Source organism: Triticum dicoccoides, chromosome 1A, assembly GCF_002162155.2.
Source record: "Triticum dicoccoides isolate Atlit2015 ecotype Zavitan chromosome 1A, WEW_v2.0, whole genome shotgun sequence".
Taxonomy (NCBI): Eukaryota; Viridiplantae; Streptophyta; class Magnoliopsida; order Poales; family Poaceae; genus Triticum; species Triticum dicoccoides.
The window spans coordinates 280,099,594-280,122,168 of record NC_041380.1 but is presented as its reverse complement, the minus strand read 5'-3'; positions in this window follow the sequence as shown (position 1 = coordinate 280,122,168).

The window sequence follows — 22,575 nt, the reverse complement described above, 5'->3', positions numbered from 1 at the left end:
CGCCGCTGTCGCGCCAAGTTCTCCTGTCGAGCGCCTCCCTCACCCGCGGCCTCCTCCTCGTCGCCCCACGCCTTCCCGAGAGCCTCCTCCGCCTCGACTAGCATCGTTCCATCTGCGCCTCCTTCTCTGCTTCGTCCAGGAGATGAGGGACACGCCACGTCCCGCTCCTATGCGTTGACCACCACGAACTGTCGCGCTGCCCCTCCGCGATGAGCTCCGCCGCCCAAGCTGCGCCGTCGCCTGCCGCAGTCCCTGTCGCCGTCGTCTTCAATGGTTCCTGACGAGGACAGCGCCCTCCTATCTGTCTCAAGCCCCAAGTTCCTGCGCCCCTGCCCTGTTTCTGCCTCGTCCTTGTTCGAACAGAGGACGAGCGCTTCCTTGTCGTGCGCCTGGGCTGCAAGCGCGCATCAGGCCCAGGCTAGTCCAGCCTGCCTCGCCCATCGACTGGGCTAGGCCCAGCTCGCGCCGGTCCAGTGGCCATGCTAGTGAGAAGCCGCCCTAGTCCCTGTGCACTTCCGGGCTGCCAGATTCGGCCCATGTCCTTTTTTCCTCTCTGTGTTTTGGCTATTATCCAGAGTAAAACAGTTTTCCAGAAAATCCCTCCAACATCATGCATCTAATAACTCACAACCATGCATCATATTAAAACAAATTATATATGTAAAATGTTTAGAATTTTATCTAGTTTCATAATATGCCACTTTCATCCATGTTAAAAATGGTTAAACTGTTGTTTGCATTAATTTGCTTAAATGCCATGTTAAAATGATTTAATTTGTAACTAAATAACTGTATCTCCTAATCTAACAAACTTTATATGTAAATGGGGTGGAAAAATGCCTAGTTTAACATGGTGCACTCATCTTGCATGTTTAACAACTCTAAAATATGGTTTAGGGCAGAACAGTACCAAATCCATAAATTGCATATGAGGATTTTCCAGAATTGTTGTTTGTTATTTCCAGCCTCATTTAAACTTGCCTAGATAGGTAGTTTTCATTTGCTTCACCCCTTGCCATGTTTAAGAACATTTAATATTGATGGGTACCTAGACGAGAGAGAACTAAATAAGTCATGTGGTGTTTCATTAATATGACTCGTTGCATATTGAGCTCCATTTAACTTGTAGGTTTGCTTGTGCACTTTGCCATGCCATGCCTCTTTAAATCGGACCTGCATCATACTTGATTGTGCATCATGCCATGTTTATGTGATGGTTGTTTACTATGTTGTTTGCTTCTTTCCGGTGTTGCTTCCTCTTGTTAGTTCCGGTAACGTTGCGTTTGTGAGGATCCGTTCGACTACGTCCGTTTCTCTTCTTCATGGACTCGTTCTTCTTCCTCGCGAGATCTCAGGCAAGATGACCATACCCTCGAAATCACTTCTATCTTTGCTTGCTAGTTGTCCGCTCTATCGCTATGTCGTGCTACCTACCACTTGTTATATCATGCCTCCCATATTGCCATGTCAAGCCTCTAACCCACCTTCCTAGCAAACCGTTGTTTGGCTATGTTACCGCTTTTGCTCAGCCCCTCTTATAGCGTTGCTAGTTGCAGGTGAAGTGAAGTTTGTTCCATGTTGGAACATGGATAGGTTGGGATATCACAATATCTCTTATTTAATTAATGCATCTATACACTTGGTAAAGGGTGGAAGGCTCGGCCTTATGCCTGGTGTTTTGTTCCACTCTTGTCGCCCTAGTTTCCGTCATACCGGTGTTATGTTCCTTGATTTTGCGTTCCTTACACGGTTGGGTGTTATGGGAACCCCTTGACAGTTCGCTTTGAATAAAACTCCTGCAGCAAGGCCCAACCTTGATTTTACATTTGCCTAACAACATAAGCCTTTTTTCCCTTGGGTTTCCGGAGCCCGAGGGTCATCTTTATTTTAACCCCCCGGGCCAGTGCTCCTCTGAGTGTTGGTCCAACCTGTCAGTCGCCGGTGGCCACCAGGGGCAACTCTGGGCTGGCCTACCGGAAGCTAGGACAATCCGGTGTGCCCTGAGAATGAGATATGTGCAGCTCCTATCGGGATTTGTCGGTACATCCGGGCGGCTTTGCTGGTCTTGTTTTACCATTGTCGAAATGTCTTATAACCGGGATTCCGAGGCTGATCGGGTCTTCCCGGGAGAAGGAATATCCTTCGTTGACCGTGAGAGCTTGTGATGGGCTAAGTTGGGACACCTCTGCAGGGTATAAACTTTCGAAAGCCATGCCTGCGGTTATGCAGCAGATGTGAATTTGTGAATGTCCGGTTGTAGAGAACTTGACACTTGACTCAATTAAAATGCATCAACCGCGTGTGTAGCCCTGATGGTCTCTTTCCGGCAGTGTCCGGGAAGTGAACACGGTTCTTGTGTTATGATTGTGCGTAAGTAGTTGCAGGATCACTTCTTGACCACTTCTAGGTTCTCGACCGCTGCGTTGCTTCTCTTCTCGCTCTTATTTGCGTACATTAGCCACCATATATGCTTAGTGCTTGCTGCAGCTCCACCACATTACCTTCTCCTACCCATAAGCTTAAATAGTCTTGATCTCGCGGGTGTGAGATTGCTGAGTCCTCGTGACTCATAGATACTTCCAAACAGTTGCAGGTGCCAATGATGCCAATGCGGGTGACGCAACCGAGCTCAAGTGGGAGCTCGATGAAGATCTTGTTCATTTTTTGTTTTGTTTCCTTTTGATTAGTAGTGGAGCCCAGTTGGGATGATCGGGGATCTAGCATTTGGGTTTGTCTTCTTTTATTTTGGTTCCGTAGTCGGACCTTTGATTGTACTTTGAATGATGTATAAATTATTTATGTATTGTGTGAAGTGGCGATTGTAAGCCAATTCTTTATCCCTTTCTTATTCAGTACATGGGATGTGTGAAGATTACCCCTCTTGCGACAAACCTACCATGCGGCTATGCCTCTAAGTCGTGCCCCGACATGTGGGAGATATAGCCGCATTGTGGTTGTTACAAGTTGGTATCAGAGCTATCCCCGACTTAGGAGCCCCCTGCTTGATTGAATCGCTGACGTTGTTGAGTCTAGAACAAAATGTTTTGAGTCTTAGGATTATATATATCGGAGAGTAGGATTCTTTTTACTCCCCGATCCCTTCGTCGCTCTGGTGAGGCCTCCTGACATAGAAGTTTTAACTTTTCTCTCCTCAAATTTCACGATTTTTTTAGGATCACGCGGGTATCTTGGAATCATTCTGATAGTCTTGTGACGAGAACATTGTTCTTGGTGCCTCCTGACATTTAGGGGTTGTGGCAGTGTCCGGGGAGTTGAGCTCCAAGGTGTTGTCGTCACAATTTTATCATTGCAGTTCTGGAATACCTGAGTTTGCCGACATCAAAAATCTATTTTATGCAGTTGTTGGTGAGATAACCTCGACGCCACCCAGTACTGGGGCGGGAGTTCGGGAGTATTGCCATAACTCGTATAACAGATGCTTTTCGAAGGTTGAGGTACATGATTTCCGAAGGTTTCTTGGTTATGTGTTGAAGGATGGATACAGCTGGATGTAGGGATTGTTAGTTTGGGTGAGATATTATGCTTCCCTTGTATCCCCAACACCTGATTGCATAACCAGAAAGTTTCGGGAGTTTATAAGTGGGAATTCAAGTATCACGTAGGATATATTTCCAACAGACACATGATACGATATGGGATCTATTATATGTTTGTTTCCGTCTTATTCTGCAAGCCAATCCTTTGTTTTCTTTTATTTGTGGTATTCCAGTTGCTTCAATGTCAAATGTTGAATCCATACCTTTTTCCTAAATGATGTTCTCATATTTCTATGGGAGTGCTAATCCTTCATGATTATCGAGATTGTCATGTCAATTCTATTTCCAACCGGGGTGCTTCTCTTCAAGTGGATCCGATCATTTCTACATTCGCAAGATCAATTCTAAGTCTTCTCAACGGTTTTTGTTTCATCCATGCCAAGTTGTCTTTGTTTTCCCGCCCTGCCACCCTTTTTATTCAAGGACTTAGATTTCTTAATCAAGTATCCATCTTATTGATGGGAAGCCTCTCCATTCTTTTCCGTCAATGTTCTTATCCGGTGATTCTCAGGAAGATACTAACGGAGCCTCAAGTTCATCATTATTCGTACTCTTTTTTCTCCGGTGTATTCAAGTCAAGCATTGTCGATCATATCCTTTCCTCGTTTCAAATGTTTTCTCATATCGGTGCACCTCTTAATCATCCACTTCTCGCTATTCAATTGTTCTAGAGTGCTGAAGATATATCAAAGATTCGTGTTTCCACTCTGCATCCGTTTAAGTTCTTTTGAGGATGTTATCTCTTTTGAGTCATTTAATTCAATCGGCGCAATCTATCTTTTAAATCGTTCAATGGTGTATCTTTTGAGTGGGCCCTAACCCACATGTTTTTTTCTAGGATCTTACCTGACTCTTCTAATTTTCCAGAGTTATTTTCAAATTCGTTTCAAAGTTTGACGTAAGAATGAATTGTCATCAGTCAAATGTCTTTCTCCAAGATCTTTCAAAATCTTTTCATTTTTGATTCAACCTTCATATTCGTCATTATTCCGGAGTGTCTCAACAATTCATGGTGTTGTTTCTCGTCGTCATTCTCGGGTTTGTGAAGACCAAAGAAGGGTTTCCTCTAAATCTTGTCCGTTCTCCCGAAGAATGGTGGTGATAGCATATTGCCATCCTCTCATAATTGTTTGCAATTCTGAGAATTCTTTTCACCCATCCGGAGCAATTCATGAGTCTTTTCATTTTGATTCTCCGGAGCCCATCATCTCAGAATTATTCATTTCAGCTTTCAGCTCTCATTCTCCAAATCTTACCGGTGCATCATTCAAGCATTCTTTAATCAGTCTGCGATCTCTTCGTTCTCATGTATCTAAATTCCCTCAAGTATCATATTTCGTTTTCCAATTCTTCCCGGTGAATTGTGCCTTTGCTACTTTCATTTTCAATTCTTATGGTGGTTCGTTCAAGATTTATCTTCCTTCGTTATCATATCAATTCATTCATTCTTTCCAAATCCTGCCGGTGGTTCATTGAAGACCTTCCCAAGTTTTTTGCAATATCTATCTTAATCCTTTCTACAAGAATAAGTAGTATGCCAAATCCGTTAGTTGTCATCAATTTAAATTGGTGAAGGATACGCATAACATAATTCTTATTCTTGCTTCATCCAAACGATGGATTCATTCTTTCGGAGTTTGTTCATGATGAATAAATTCTCGGTTTCAATTGTTTCATCTTTTCTTTTCCGAAGTTCCAATCTCTCTCAATTATATCATCACAAAGATCCATCTAAATCATTGCAAGGCTTCACCTTGTGTTTTTCAATTTCTCTTCCTTCCTACCATTTATTTTATTACCGGAGTTCTTCATGGAGGCTCTACATGGTAGTTCGTCAAGGATTCTTTGCATTCTTCTATTGTTCTTCAAGATTTCTCTTGAAGTTATGATCCGCCAAGCTATACTCTCAAATAAACATGGTGCTCAACACATGTCTTGTTTTGAGGAGTTCAAGCATTCATCATCTTGCATTCTGAAGTGCAGTTCTTCCTATCTTATCTTTTGAGGTGGTGTTATGCCACTCTTGACAATTTCCCTTCGTATGTCATGATTCAACAGTTGTTAAGAATGAGATATTTTAAACCCATCATTTTCAATTCGTTAGTGAGATCCTTTGCAATCCATCAATCTCTTCGTTGAAGTTATCTTGGTTTATATCTCACCTAAAGCTTTCCCTAAGGATTGTTGCTATTTGTGGTGCTTATAAATGACCGAAGTTCTTCATTTATCCTTCCGGTGAAATAAGTTTCTCGTCTCCTTATTGATATCTATCCAATCTGTTGTTTCCGTTAGTGGCAGAATTTCACCTCAAATTTTGAGATGTTTTCCATAAGCCCACAACACACTTACTCTTTTCGTTGTTGGTTTTCCAACAACTCCGTTCGACCCTTCTCGTAAAGATGCCTTTTTAAGCTCATTTGAGGTAGAAGATGTTGTTTTCTCCTTCGTTCCTTTGATTCCATTCTTACATTTGTTCCGGAGGCATTGTGATGTTGCTCTCTTCGACCCATCATCTTGTTTTGTCAAGTTCATATTCAATTCCTTTCATTTACAGTCGGAGTGCTGTCCAAATTATATCATTCTTATTCCTTCTCTATCTTGTTTTAACCGGAGTGTTGTGTCTATCATTCCTCTTCTAACCGGACTCTCATCCAAGTGCTTTCATTTTGCCAAGTTCATATTATTGCCTTCCATTTCCAACCGGAGTCTTGTTGTAATTGATCTTTATCGTTCCTTGTAAATATCATTTCATCCGGAGTGCTTGCATGTACTTCTTGTCCTTTGTAACATTTTTCTTATGTCTTTCAACCTACAAGGTTCTCGTAATGTTCCTTGTCCTCTTTTCTAACGGAGTGTTTTCAACTTTGTTCATCTTCGTTGTATTCTTTCTTTTAATTTGTTCAACCTCGCAAGGTTATTTGGTATCACTCGTTCGTCAAAGAAGCAACTTAGTTTTTCCTCTTCCATTCCTCTTTCGTTTCTCTCCGGTCCCATCCCTAGATCTCGGGACGAGATCCTCTTGTAGTGGTGGAGTGTTTTAATGCCCCGAGACTGTTGCGCTAGGTGTCTTCCAGTTATTCGCTGTTGTTGCCTTGTCTTTTTTTGCATGTTGCATATTGCCATGTCATCATGTGCATTGCATCGTCATGTTTTTCAAAACTTGCATCCATCCCGGTCTCCCCGTTCCTTCCGTTGTCCGTTCTGAGCCCATACACACTTGCACGCGCCCGCAACATGTCCGAAATATTATTTTATAAGTGGCTGGATAATGTTCTCGGAATGGGCTGAAAGTTGGCATGCGGTGTTGTTATGTTGTTTGTAGGTTGTCTGCCAAGTTTCATCACATTCAGAGTCCGTTTGACGCCCCAATGGTTAAATATAGTGGCAATAGTAGCCAGTCAAACGTCGGACGTTTTCGGTCTCCGAAAACAGTCGCCGGGTCTCTTTATTCTCTTCTCTCAGTCCAAGGCTTTCTGCACAGCCCACCACCACTCACCGCCAGGCCAACCTAACCTCTCTCGTCAGCCCACAGCCCTCCTCGTGCGCGCGTCCGAAAGCTGTCCCGGACCCGACCCGGGCAGTCGTCACCGTTGGATTCAGATCATCCCCTAACATCTATAAAACGTCTCTGTTTTCTTATTTTTAGACCCCCTTCTATTTATTTCTCTGCCGCCCGATTACGATCGGAGGGTTTAGATTGCCCCAAACTCCCTCCTACCTACCATCTAGTATATATAGGAGTCCAACCCTAGAATCTAGGATGGCTGTCCCATCCATACCTCCTCCCCGCCGCCACTCCACTTGGTTCCTCGGGATCCATCCCGGACCAACCAGTGAGCCCCCTCCTCCTGCTTTGATCCCCGAAGGGATCGAGAGAGCTGCCGCCGCCTCGTCACTTTCCGCGCCTCTCGACCCCCGCCTCCTTTGCACGCATCTTGCCAGAGCAAGCCCCATCCTGATCCAGTCATTGCCGGCGAACATCAGCAGCACCCGAGCCTCCCGCAGCTCCCTGCCTCCCGCTCCCTCCTCGATCTAGATCGAGAGGAGCTCGACCCCAAGTCGCTGCCCGAGCACCTCCTCCTCGCCGGTGCTTCCCCGCCAGCAGCAGAAGCCACCAGGCCATCCCCGTTGCCCTACCCTTCCTCCTTCCTGTTTCCTTCTCCTCCTCCTCTCTCACTCCCTCTCCGTCTCTGTACCAGGAACGATCAGGAGAGCACCCGACGCCATGGACGACCTTCGAGCTCTTCCTCAACGCCGTCCTCCTCAACCACCTCGCGCCATCACCGGCAGCTTGTTGCCGGAGATGTACCAGCAGGTCACCAGCGTCACGCCCCACCATCTTCAGCCTCGTGCCGGCCAAGCCCGTCGTTGTTTGCCTCCTCTGCTGCTTCCTCGAGCCCGCGACAACTCCAACGCCCGATGACCTTCGATTCTGCGAGCTCCCAAGGCATCAGTATCCCATCCCCTGCGCCTGAGCTCCCCTTACCTGAGGCTGTCGTCCTCGACTGCTTCCTTCGCCCCGGGATCTGGTCGCCCTCGCCTTCGCCGCTGCCACGCCAAGTTCTCCTGCCTCGCCTCTTGTCGAGCGCCTCCCTCACCTGCGGCCTCCTCCTCGTCGCCCCGCGCCTTCCCGAGAGCCTCCTCCGCCTCGACTAGCATCGTTCCATCCGCGCCTCCTCCTCTGCTTCGTCCAGGAGATGAGGGACATGCCTCGTCCCGCTCTTGCGTGTTGACCACCATGAACCGCCGCGCCGCCCCTCCGCGACGAGCTCCGCCGCCAAAGCTGCGTTGTTGCCTGCCGCAGTACCTGTCGCCATCGTCTTTAATGGTTCCTTACAAGGACGGCGCCCTCCTGTCCGTCTCGAGCGCCAAGTCCCTGCGCCCCTGCCCTGTTTCTGCATTGTCCTCGTTCGAACAGAGGACGCGCGCTTCCTCGTCGTGCTCCTGGGCTGCAAGCGCGCATCAGGCCCAGGCCAGTCCAGCCTGCCTCCCCCATCGACCGGGCCAGGCCCAGCTCGCGCTGGCCCAGTGGCCACACTGGTGAGAAGCCTCCCCGATCCTTGTGCACTTCCAGGCCTACCAGATTCGGCCCATGTCCTTTTTTCCTCTCTGTGTTTTGGCTATTATCCCGAGTAAAACAGTTCTCTAGTAAAGCCCTCCAACATCATGCATTTAATAACTCACCAACCGTGCATCATATTAAAACAAATTATATATGTAAAATGTTTAGAATTTTATCTAGTTTCATAATATGCCACTTTCATCCATGTTAAAAATGGTTAAACTGCTGTTTGCATTAATTTTCCTAAATGCCATGTTAAAATGATTTAATTCATAACTAAATAACTGTAGCTCCAAACCTAACAAACTTTATCTGTAAATGGGGAGGAAAAATGCCTAGTTTAACATGGTGCACTCATCTTGCATGTTTAACAACTCTAAAATATGGTTTAGGGCAGAACAGTACCAAATCCATAAATTGCATATGAGGATTTTCCGGAATTGTTGCTTGTTATTTCCGGCCTCATTTAAACTTGCCTAGATAGGTAGTTTTCATTTGCTTCACCCCTTGCCATGTTTAAGAACATTTAATATTGATGGGTACCTAGATGAGAGAGAACTAAGTCATGTGGTGTTTCGTTAATATGCAACTCATTGCATATTGAGCTCCATTTAACTTGTAGTTTTGCTTGTGCACTTTGCCATGCCATGCCTCTTTAAACCGAACATGCATCATACTTGATTGTGCATCATGCCATGTTTATGTGATGGTTGTTTACTATGTTGTTTGCTTCTTTCCGGTGTTGCTTCCTCTTGTTAATTCTGGTAACATTGCGTTTGTGAGGATCCATTTGACTATGTTTGTTTGTCTTCTTCATGGACTCGTTCTTCTTTCTTGCGAGATCTCTGCCAAGATGACCATACCCTCGAAATCACTTCTATCTTTGCTTGCTAGTTGTTCGCTCTATCGCTATGTCGCGCTACCTACCACTTGTTATATCATGCCTCCCATATTGCCATGTCAAGCCTCTAACCCACCTTCCTAGCAAACCGTTGTTTGGCCATGTTACCGCTTTTGCGCAGCCCCTCTTATAGCGTTGCTAGTTGCAGGTGAAGTGAAGTTTGTTCCATGTTGGAACATGGATATGTTGGGATATCACAATATCTCTTATTTAATTAATGTGTCTATACACTTGGTAAAGGGTGGAAGGCTCGGCCTTATGCCTGGTGTTTTGTTCCACTCTTGCCGCCCTAGTTTCCGTCATACCGGTGTTATGTTCCTTGATTTTGCGTTCCTTACACGGTTGGGTGTTATGGGAACCCCTTGACAATTCGCTTTGAATAAAACTCCTCCAGCAAGGCCCAACCTTGGTTTTACATTTGCCTAACAACCTAAGCCTTTTTTCCCTTGGGTTTCCGGAGCCCGAGGGTCATCTTTATTTTAACCCCCCGGGCCAGTGCTCCTCTGAGTGTTGGTCCAACCTGTCAGTCGCCGGTGGCCACCAAAGGCAACTCTGGGCTGGCCTACCGGAAGCTTGGACAATCCGGTGTGCCCTGAGAACGAGATATGTGCAGCTCCTATCGGGTTTTGTCGGCACATCCGGGCGGCTTTGCTGGTCTTGTTTTACCATTGTCGAAATGTCTTGTAACCGGGATTCCGAGGCTGATTGGGTCTTCCCGGGAGAAGGAATATTCTTCGTTGACCGTGAGAGCTTGTGATGGGCTAAGTTAGGACACCCCTACAGGGTATAAACTTTCGAAAGCCATGCCCGTGGTTATGCGGCATGTGTGAATTTGTGAATGTCTGGTTGTAGAGAACTTGACACTTGACTTAATTAAAATGCATCAACCGCGTGTGTAGCCATGATGGTCTCTTTCCGGCAATGTCCGGGAAGTGAACACGGTTCTTGTGTTATGATTGTGCGTAAGTAGTTGCAGGATCACTTCTTGATCACTTCTAGCTTCTCGACCACTGCGTTGCTTCTCTTCTCGCTCTTGTTTGCGTACGTTAGCCACCATATATGCTTAGTGCTTGCTGCAGCTCCACCACATTACCTTCTCCTACCCATAAGCTTAAATAGTCTTGATCTCGCGGGTGTGAGATTGCTGAGTCCTCGTGACTCACAGATACTTCCAAACAGTTGCAGGTGCCGATGATGCTAGTGCAGGTGACGCAACCGAGCTCAAGTGGGAGCTCGATGAAGATCTTGTTCGTTGTTTTGTTTCCTTTTGATTAGTAGTGGAGCCCAGTTGGGACAATCGGGGATCTAGCATTTGGGGTTGTCTTCTTTTATTTTGGTTCCGTAGTCGGACCTTTGATTGTACTTTGAATGATGTATGAATTATTTATGTATTGTGTGAAGTGGCGATTGTAAGCCAATTCTTTATCCCTTTCTTATTCAGTACATGGGATGTGTGAGATTACCCCTCTTGTGACAAACCTACCATGCGGCTATGCCTCTAAGTCGTGCCCCGACACGAGGGAGATATAGCCGCATTGTGGGTGTTACACGCGCCCCCTAGGCCGGCCACCTCCTCCTTCCCCCTTTATATACGGAGGCGGGGGCACCCCAAAGGCACAACAGACATATCTTAGTCGTGTGCGGTGCCCCCCTCCATAGTTCACCACCTCGGTCATACCGTCGTAGTGCTTAGGCGAAGCCCTGCGCCTGTAACTTCATCATCACCGTCGCCATGCCATCGTGCTGACGAAACTCTCCCTCGTCCTCAACTAGATCAAGAGTTCGAGGGACGCCATCGTGTTGAACGTGTGCTGAACACAGAGGTGCCGTACATTTGGCGCTAGGATCGGTTGGATCGTGAAGATGTTCCACTACATCAACCGCGTTACTAAACGCTTCCGCTTTCGGTCTATGAGGGTGCGTGGACACACTCTCCCCTCTCGTTGCTATGCATCTCCTAGTTAGATCTTGCATGATCGTAGAAATTTTATTTATTACCATGTTCCCCAACAGTGGTATCAGAGCCAGGTTTATGCGTAGATGATATATGCACGAGTAGAACACAAAGAGTTGTGGGCGATAATAGTCATACTACTTACCACCAACGTCTTACTTTGATTCGGTGGTATTTTTGGATGAAGCGGCCTAGACCGACATTACATGACCGCGTTCATGAGACTAGTTCTACCGACGTGCTTCGCACACAGGTGGCTGGGGGTGTCTGTTTCTCCAACTTTAGTTGAATCGAGTTTGACTACGGCCAGTCCTTGTTGGAGGTTAAAACGACACACTTGACGAAAAATTGTTGTGGTTTTGATGCGTAGGTAAGAACGGTTCTTGCTAGAAGCCCGTAGCAGCCACGTAAAACTTGCAACAACAAAGTAGAGGACATCTAACTGGTTTTGGCAGGTTATGTTGTCATGTGATATGGTCAAGACGTGATGAGATAAAAATTGTTGTATGAGATGATCATGTTTTGTAAAAGTTATCGGCAACTAGCAAGAGCCTTATGGTTGTTGCTTTATTGTATGAAATGCAATCGTCATGTAATTGCTTTACTTTATCACTAAGTGGTAGCGATAGTCGTGGAAGCAATAGTTGGCGAGACGACAACAATGCTACGATGGAGATCAAGGTGTCAAGCCGGTGATGATGGAGATCATAACGGTGCTTTGGAGATGGAGATCAAGGGCACAAGATGATGATGGCCATACCATGTCACACATTTTGATTGCATATGATGTTTATCCTCTATGCATCTTATTTTGCTTAGTACGACTATAGAATTATAAGATGACCCCTCACTAAATTTCAAGGTATAAGTGTTCTCCCTGAGTATGCACCATTGCTACAGTTCACCGTGCCGAGACACCACGTGATGATCGGGTGTGATAAGCTCTATGTTCACATAAAACGGGTGCAAGCCAGTTTTGCATGTGTAGAATACTCGAGTTAAACTTGACAAGCCTACCATATGCAGATATGGCCTCGGAACACTGAGACCGAAGGGTCAAAAGTGAATCATATAGTAGATATGATCAACATAGAGATGTTCATCATTGAAAACTACTCCATCTCACGTGATGATCGGACATGGTTTTGTTGATATGGATCACGTGATCATTTAGATGACTAGAGGGATGTCCATCTAAGTGGGAGTTCTTAAGTAATATGATTAATTGAACTTTAATTTATCATGAACTTAGTCCTGATAGTATTTGCATATCTATGTTATAGATCAATAGCTCGCGTATAGCTCCCTTGTTTTATTTTTGATACATTCCTAGAGAAAACTAAGTTGAAAGATGATAGTAGCAATGATGCAGACTGGATCCGTGATCTAAGGATTATCCTCGTTGCTGCACAGAAGAATTATGTCCTTGATGCACCGCTAAGTGACAGACCTATTGCACGAGCAGATGCAGATGTTATGAATGTTTGACAAGCTCGGTATGATGACTACTTGATAGTTTAGTGCACCATGCTTTATGATACGTCTCCAACGTATCTACTTTTCCAAACACTTTTGACCTTGTTTTGGACTCAAACTTGCATGATTTGAATGGAACTAACCTGAAATGACGCTGTTTTCAACAGAATTGCCATGGTGTTATTTTTGTGCAGAAATAAAAGTTCTCGGAATGACGTGAAAATTTACGAAGACACATTTTGGAATTTATAAAAAATACTGGCGAAAGAATCAACGTAAGGGGGTTCACACCTTGTCCACAAGGGTGCAGGGCGCCCCCTGGGGCGCGCCCCTGCCTCGTGGGCCCCCTGAGGCTCCACCAACGTCAAATCCAACTCTATATATTCACGTTCGGGGATAAAAAATTAAAGAGAAGGATTCATCGCGTTTTATGATACCGAGCCGCTGCCAAGCCCTAATCTTCATCGGGAGGGCTGATCCTGATCTGGAGTCCGTTCGGGGCTTCAGAGAGGGGAATCCGTCGCCATCGTCATCATCAACCATCCTCCATCACCAATTTGATGATGCTCACCGCCATGTGTGAGTAATCTCATCGTAGGCTTGCTAGACGGTGATGGCTTGGATGAGATTTATCATGTAATCGAGTTAGTTTTGTTAGGGTTTGATCCCTAGTATCCATTATGTTCTAAGATTGATGTTGCTTTGACTTTGCATTGCTTAATGCTTGTTACTAGGGCCCGAGTGCCATGATTTCAGATTTGAACCTATTATGTTTTCATGAATATATGTGAGTTCTTGATCCTATCTTGCAAGTCAATAGTCACCTACTATGTGTTATGCTTCAGTAACCCCGAAGTGACAATTATCGGGACCACTCCCGGTGATGACCGTAGTTTGAGGAGTTCATGTATTCACTAAGTGTTAATGCTTTGGTCCGGTACTCTATTAAAAGGAGGCCTTAATATCCCTTAGTTTCCAATAGGACCCCTCTGCCACGGGAGGGCAGGACAAAAGATGTCATGCACGTTCTTTTCCATAAGTACGCATGACTATATTCGGAATACATGCCTACATTATATTGATGAACTGGAGCTAGTTCTGTGTCACCCTATGTTATAACTGTTGCATGAGGAATCACATCCGACATAATTATCCATCACTGATCCATTGCCTACCAGCTTTTCACATATTGATCTTTGCTTAGCTACTTTTCCATTGCCACTGTTACGATTACTACAAAAACCACCACTGTTACTTTTGCCACCATTACCGTTACTTTCATACCACTTTGTTACTAATTACTTTGCTGCAGATATTAAGTCTTGCAGGTGTGGTTGAATTGACAACTCAACTGCTAATACTTGAGAATATTCTTTGGCTCCCCTTGTGTCGAATCAATAAATTTGGGTTGAATACTCTACCCTCGAAAACTGTTGCGATCCCCTATACTTGAGGGTTATCAAGACTATTTTCTGGCGCCATTGCCGGGGAGCATAGCTCTATTCTTTGAGTCATTTGGGATTTATATCTGTTGATCACTATGAGAAACTTGAAACATGAAAGAACCAAGATTTTTCCCTCAACTACGAGTGGAGGTAAGGAACTGCCATCTAGCTCTGCACTTGATTCTCCTTCTGTTTTGAGTAAACTTGCGACACCTACTCCTGCTATTGATTCTGATATGTCGCATGTTATTGATGATGCCACTTCTGCTATGCATGATGCTTATGAAGAAACCGCTTCTATGCTTGATAATACTGTGCCATTAGGTGAATTTCTTGATGAACAACTTGCTCGGGTTAGAGAAATTGAAATTATTGAAACTAATAATATTGATGAAAGTGATGATGTGGATTCTCCCCTAGATATGAATTGCCTGATGTGCCTGAGGGTTATGTTATGGATGAAGAAACTGCTAGAGATCTTTTAGCTTGCAAAGATAGATATGATCCTAAGAAACTGTTAGCTAAGCTGAAAGAAAAGTCTTTGAATGCTATAATGAAATATTGACCTTGCTTTTGCTACTTCACCTATCTGTATTTCTGATAAGGATTATGATTTCTCTGTCGATCCTGAGTTAATTACTTTGATTGAGTCTGGTCCTTTTTATGGCTATGGATCTGAGACTATTGTGGCACATCTTACTAAATTGAATGATATAGCCACCCTATTCACTCATGAGGAAAAAATCCGTTACTACTATATGCTTAAGTTATTTCTGTTCTCATTAAAGGGTGATGCTAAAACATGGTTTAATTCTCTTGCTCCTGGTTGTCTGCGTAGTCCCCAGGATATGATTTATTACTTCTCTGCTAAATATTTCCCCGCTCATAAGAAACAAGCTGCCTTAAGGGAAATATATAATTTTGTGCAAATTGAAGAAGAGAGTCTCCCACAAGCTTGGGGGAGGCTTCTCCGATTACTTAATGCTTTTTTTGATCATCCTCTTAAGAAAAATGAAATACTTGATATCTTTTATAATGGACTAACCGATGCTTCCAGAGACCATCTGGATAGTTGTGCTGGTTGTGTTTTCAGGGAAAGAACTGTTGAGCAAGCTGAATTGCTATTGAATAATATATTGAGTAATGATAACGATTGGACACTTCCTGAACCAACTCCTAAGCCAACTCCAAAGAAAAGGGGTATTCTATTTCTTAGTCCTGAAGATATGCAAGAGGCAAAGAAATGTATGAAAGAAAAGGGTATTAAAGCTGAAGATGTTAAGAATTTACCACCTATTGAAGAAATACATGGCCTTGATAACCCGACAAAGGTAGTAAAGGTAAGTTCTCTCTATAGATTTGATGATGGTGATATTCCTCGTTATAAGTCTGCTAGCCAATGCTTGGATGAGTTTGGTAATTTTATTGTTAAACAAGAAAACTTCAATGCTTATGTTGGTAGACAATTGAAACGTAATGCTTATATAATTGAACACTTGAGTGATTATATGTCTAGAGTTAAAGGTGACCTTAAACTTATTAGTAAATATGCTTCTATGGTTACCACTCAAGTAGAACAAGTGCTTAAAGCATAAGATGATTTGCTCAATGAATTAAATAATAAGAAAAATGATAATGCTGTCAGAGTTGTGACTAGAGGGGGTAAAATGACTCAGGAACCTTTGTATCCTGAGGGCCACCCTAAGAGAGTTGAGAAAGATTCTTAGAGAACTAATGTTGGTGCACGTAGTCCTTCTAAGAAGAAGAAAAAGAAAAATGATAGGACTTTGCATGCTTCTAGTGAACCTGTTGTTGACACACCTGAGAATCCCAATGATATTTCTATTTCTGATGCTAAAACACAATCTGGTAATGAACATGAACCCAGTGATAATGTTAATGATGATGTTCATGATGATGCTCAACCTAGCAATAACAATGATGTAGAGATTGAACCTGTTGTTGATGTTGATAACCCACAATCAAAGAATCAATGTTATGATAAGAGAGACTTCGTTGCTACGAAGCATGGTAAAGAAAGAGAACCATGGGTTCAGAAACCTATGCCTTTTCCTCCTAAACCATCCAAGAAAAAGGATGATGAGGATTTTGAGCGCTTTGCTGAAATTATTAGACCTATCTTTTTGCGTATGCGTTTGACTGATATGCTTAAAATGAATCCTTATACTAAGTATATGAAAGATATTGTTACAAATAAAAGAAAGATACCGGAAGCTGAAATTTCCACCATGCTTTTCAATTATACTTTTAAAGGTGGAATACCTAAGAAACTAGGAGATCCAGGAGTACCAACTATACCATGCTCCACTAAAAGAAACTATGTTAAAACTGCTTTATGTGATCTTGGAGCCGGTGTTAGTGTTATGCCTCTCTCTTTATATCATAGACTTGATTTGCATAAGTTGACACCTACTGAAATATCTTTGCAAATGGCCGATAAATCAACTGTTATACCTGTCGGTATTTGTGAGGATGTGCCTGTTGTGGTTGCAAACGTTACTATTTTAACGGACTTTGTTATTCTTGATATTCCTGAGGACGATAGTATGTCTATTATCCTTGGTAGACCCTTTTTGAATACTGCAGGGGTTGTTATTGATTGCAATAAAGGCAATGTCACTTTTCATGTTAATGGTAATGAGCATACGGTACACTTTCCGAGGAAACAACCTCAAGTCCATAGTATCAATTCTATTGAAAAAATTTCAACGATTACAATTGGAGGTTTTGTATTCCCTCTTCCTACTATCAAGAATGAATATGATATTCTTATTGTTGGGGACGTGCATAACCCCGCTGAGGTAACCTAGTGTTATTCAAAAATTCTCCGGTTTCATGTTATTCGGAAAGAGTTTGTTAACAAGACTTGATCAACCTTGTTAGTCGATTCCTTTTGATGAGCATGAGATGGATGAAGTTAGAAAGCACAATTCTTTGTACCCTCCTTTTACTTTCTATTATTTAGATTAAATAAAGCAAAAATAATAATTTCTGTCCATTTTTTGAATTATCCTTGTAATAAAAAATACCCCGAAAATAAAAGTTCTCCAAATGCCCTGAAAACGATATATGCATTTTTGTAGAATATTTTAGAATTATTGGCACTGAGAACACACCAGGGGGACCGATCATCTGGCCACGAGGGTCCAGGGGGCGCCCCCTGCCTCGTGGGCCCCACGTGGACCCCCTCCACTTATTCCGGCACCCACACACTTTGTCTTCCTCCAGAAAAATCATCCGTGGCTCAAACCCGTGTTCTAGCTCATCTTGCTGCCATTTTTGATCTCCTTGCTCAAAACTCCATTCACAAAACTATTTGGGGAGATTGTTCTTCGGTATGTGACTCCTCTAATGCTCCAATTAGTTTTTGTTCTAGTGCTTTATTTATTGCAAATTTTTGCTACTTAGGTGCCCCTGTTCTTGAGCTTGCATGTCAAATTTATATGGTCCAAAGTAGTTTTAATGCATATATGGCCTCTAGGCACTTGTAGGAGTAGTTGCTATCAATCTTGTTGAGTTTGGTTCACTTTTATTTTGAGAGGGAGAAAAATGTTTAGGAAAATGTACCAAGGTGGTTCCTCAAGGAAGCAAGGACCGAGGCTCGCGATACGTGAGCCGGACGATGAACCACCGAGGGAAGCCCAAGTGCGGCCTTGTGAATGGACGTCAGAGGAGTTTATGGTCCAAGCAGGTATCAAGGATGAATTTGACGCATATGTGCGTAATGCTGATCTTGAGGACTTCGTGTCAGATAAGTGCCGGCAGTAACGCTACCTAACTGATTCCTTTGTGAGGAGGTTTAAATTTACATCCTTCGCGTAATTCTCACACTGTTTTATTTGATATTTATGATAAATCATATACCATGGACCTAGAGGATTTTAATACTGCTTGTAAACTCTCGCACTGGGGTAATGTTAGTGAACCTCGCAAATTTGAATATAAAGACTTTCTTGCTAGTATCACTGTGGGGGAATTTAGGGAAATCACACAAGCTACCATAGGAAGCATTCATTTCCCTTCCATACATTATTTTGCTCTCTTCATTGGTAGATGCATTAACGGTAAAGATGAGGCTTGTCACATGTGCGTTCTAGATCTTAGTGTCCTCAAGAGTGCGGTATTAGGTGATAAACAATATAACTTGGGGGCCATTATTGCACGAAGGTTGCATCTTAATGGTATAAGTGGAGATTTGTTTGGTGGAATTTATGCAACTCGTGTAGCTAATTATCTTGATGTGCCCATACATGCAAATGATATGGAATTTCCTCCTGCTTATCTAGATTATAATGTTATGGTTCGCCATCAGTTTGTTGAGAGGAATGAACAGTTCCTCCAGTACCGACTAATCTTTGACACACAACATGCTGTCCATGTTGCTCTCCCTGCTCCTACTTTCTTTAACTTTCAGGCAAAAAGGAGATATGTTATCACCAGGGAGGAGGCGAACGAGTACGAGAGGAGGACGGAGGCAGCTCGCCTCCAAGCTGCAACTCTTCAGGCAGTAGCTGCCGCATCTCACTACAACCCCAGCTACGACTTTGGATATCCACCAGGCCAGCAGTAGCCATAGACCAACTTAGGCCAAAAGCCTAAGCTTGGGGGAGTACGCATTTCTCATCGACATTACATTCATGTTCACACACTCATTCCAGTTGTCGGTGCTCATACTTTTTCATTTTACTATCCATGCTAGTTCATTTTCTTTTCTAGCATTCTTCTTGTGTGTTTAAAACAAAAAAAATAGTTGTAGCTAGTTTATTTTCCATGTCTGTAGTAGTAGTAATTAAAAGAAAACCTAAAAAGATTTCTCGTTCTTCTTTTACTTGTTGGGAGCTTTCCCATGTAAATAGTTTTATTTCTTTTCTTGTTCTTTGGGGGTCGAGAGGAGAAGACCATGATGAAAGTGTTGAGTGGCTCTTATATGCATTATTGTTGATTTAACCAAGAGCCCATGTTACCTTGTCTTCTTCCTTGTATTAAATGCTCGCAGATTCCAGCTTAGTCCAATGCACGTGCACTATTATTATTATCCACACCATTCGGTCGTGCGAGTGAAAGGAAATAATGACGATATATGATGGACTGATTGAGATGAGAGAAGCTGGTATGAACTCGATCTATCTTGTTTTTGTAAATATGATTAGTTCATCGTTCCTGATTCAGCCTATTATGAATGAAACATGTTTGCAATGACAATTATAGATTATAGTTGCTCATGCCATGTTTAATTTGCTAGGAGTTTATAATGGTTTACCTTGCGTACCAACGTGCTATTAAAATGGTTGTGATGTGGTATGATAGGGTGGTATCCTCCTTTGAACGATTCGAGTGGCTTGACTTGGCACATGTTCACGCATGTAGTTGAAACAAAATCAACATAGCCTCCATGATATTTATGTTCATGGTGATTTATATCCTACTCATGCGCTCTCTAGTTGGTCGCTTCCCAGTCTCTTTCTAGCCTTCACTTATACTAAGCGGGAATACTGCTTGTGCATCCACTTCCATAAACCCCAAAGTTATTCCATATGAGTCCACCATACCTTCCTATATGCGGTATCTACCTGTCGTTCCAAGTAAATTTGTATGTGCCAAACTCTAAACCTTCAAATGAAATTCTGTTTTGTATGCTCAAATAGCTCACGTATCAACTAGGGTTGTCTATGTCTTCCATGCTAGGTGGGTTATTCTCAAGATGAGTGGACTCCGCTCATCATTCATGAGAAAATGGCTGGTAACCGGGATGCCCAGTCCCATGCTCAAATCAAAATAATTGCAAACAAAACTCCCCCAGGATTGTTGTTAGTTGGAGGCACCCGTTGTTTCGGACAAGCCATGGATTGATGTTTGTTGGTGGTGGGGGAGTATAAACTTTACCATTCTGTTTGGGAACCGCCTATAATGTGTGTAGCATGGAAGATATCGAGATCTCTTGGTTGTTATGTTGACAATGAAAGTAGGCCACTCAAAATATTATTTATCTCTGTTTCAAAACTGGAGCCCTGGAACCTATGCAAATCCCTGCTTTCCTCTACGAAGGGCCTATCTATTTACTTTTATGTTGAGTCATCATCCTATTATTAAAAAGCACCAGTTGGAGACCACCGCTGTCATTTGCATGCATTGCTATTAATTTACATTGAGTATGACTATGACTGGATCTCTTTTACCATGAATTACAATGTCTAGTCAGTCCTTGATCTTCAGGGGTGCTCTGCATTTATGTTTCGCTGCCTCAGAAAGGGCTAGCGAGATACCATCTTGTTATATCATATTATGATTGTTTTGAGAAAGTGTTGTCATCTGAGATTTATTATTATTGCTCGCAAGTTGATTATGCCATTGATATGAGTAAACATGAGACCTAAATGTTATTGTGAATACGATTAGTTCATAAACTTTGCTGAAAACTTGAATGCTGGCTTTACATATTTGCAACAACAAGATCAAACAAAGTTTGTAAAAGTTTTTCTTTATCACTTTCAGTTTGTCAACTGAATTGCTTGAGGACAAGCAAATGTTTAAGCTTGGGGGAGTTGATACGTCTCCAACATATCTACATTTCCAAACACTTTTGACCTTGTTTTGGACTCTAACTTGCATGATTTGAATGGAACTAACCCGGAGTGATGCTGTTTTCAGCAGAATTACCATGGTGTTATTTTTGTGCAGAAATAAAAGTTCTCAGAATGACCTGAAAATTTACGGAGACATGGTTTGTAATTTATAAAAAATATTGGCAAAAGAATTAGCGTAAGGGGGTCCACACCCTGTCCACGGGGTGCAGGGCGCCCCCCTGGGGCACACACCCTGCCTCGTGGGCCCCCTGAGGCTCCACCGACGTCAACTCCAACTCTATATATTCATGTTCGAGGAGAAAAAAAATCAGAGAGAGGGATTCATCGCATTTTACGATATAGAGCCGACGCCAAGCCCTAATCTTCATCGAGAGGGCTGATCTGGAGTCCGTTCAGGGCTCCGGAGAGGGGAATCCATCGCCATCGTCATCATCAACCTTCCTCCATCACCAATTTCATGATGCTCACCGTCGTGTGTGAGTAATCTCATCGTAGGCTTGCTGGACAGTGATGGGTTGGATGAGATTTATCATGTAATCGAGTTAGTTTTGTTAGGGTTTGATCCCTAGTATCCATTATGTTCTAAGATTGATGTTGCTATGACTTTGCTATGCTTAATGCTTGTCACTAGGGCCCGAGTGCCATGATTTCAGATCTGAACCTATTATGTTTTCATGAATATATGTGAGTTCTTGATCCTATCTTGCAAGTCAATAGTCACCTACTATGTGTTATGCTCCGGTAACCCCGAAGTGACAATTATCGAGACCACTCCCAGTGATGACCGTAGTTTGAGGAGTTCATGTATTCACTAAGTGTTAATGCTTTGGTCCAGTACTCTATTAAAAGGAGGCCTTAATATCCGTTAGTTTCCAATAGGACCCCGCTGCCACGGGAGGGCAGGACAAAATATGTCATGCAAGTTCTTTTCCATAAGCACGTATGACTATATTCGGAATACATGCCTACATTATATTGATGAACTGGAGCTAGTTGTCACCCTATGTCATAGTTGTTGCATGAGGAATCGCATCCGACATAATTATCCATCACTGATCCATTGCCTATGAGCTTTTCACATATTGATCTTTACTTAGCTACTTTTTCGTTGCCACTGTTACGATTACTACAAAAACCACCACTGTTACTTTTGCCACCGTTACCGTTACTTTCATACTACTTTGCTACTAATTACTTTGCTGCAGATATTAAGTCTTCCAGGTGTGGTTGAATTGACAACTCAACTGCTAATACTTGAGAATATTCTTTGGCTCCCCTTGGGTCGAATCAATAAATTTGGGTTGAATACTCTACCCTCGAAAACTGTTGCGATCCCCTGTACTTGTGGGTTATCAAGACTATTTTTTGGCGCCGTTGCCGGGGAGCATATCTCTATTATTTGAGTCATTTGGGATTTATATCTGTTAATCACTATGAGGAACTTGAAAGATGAAAGAACCAAGATTTTTCCCTCAACTATGAGGGGAGGTAAGGAACTGCCATCTAGCTCTGCACTTGATTCTCCTTCTATTTTGAGTAAAATTGCGACACCTACTCCTGCTATTGATTCTGATA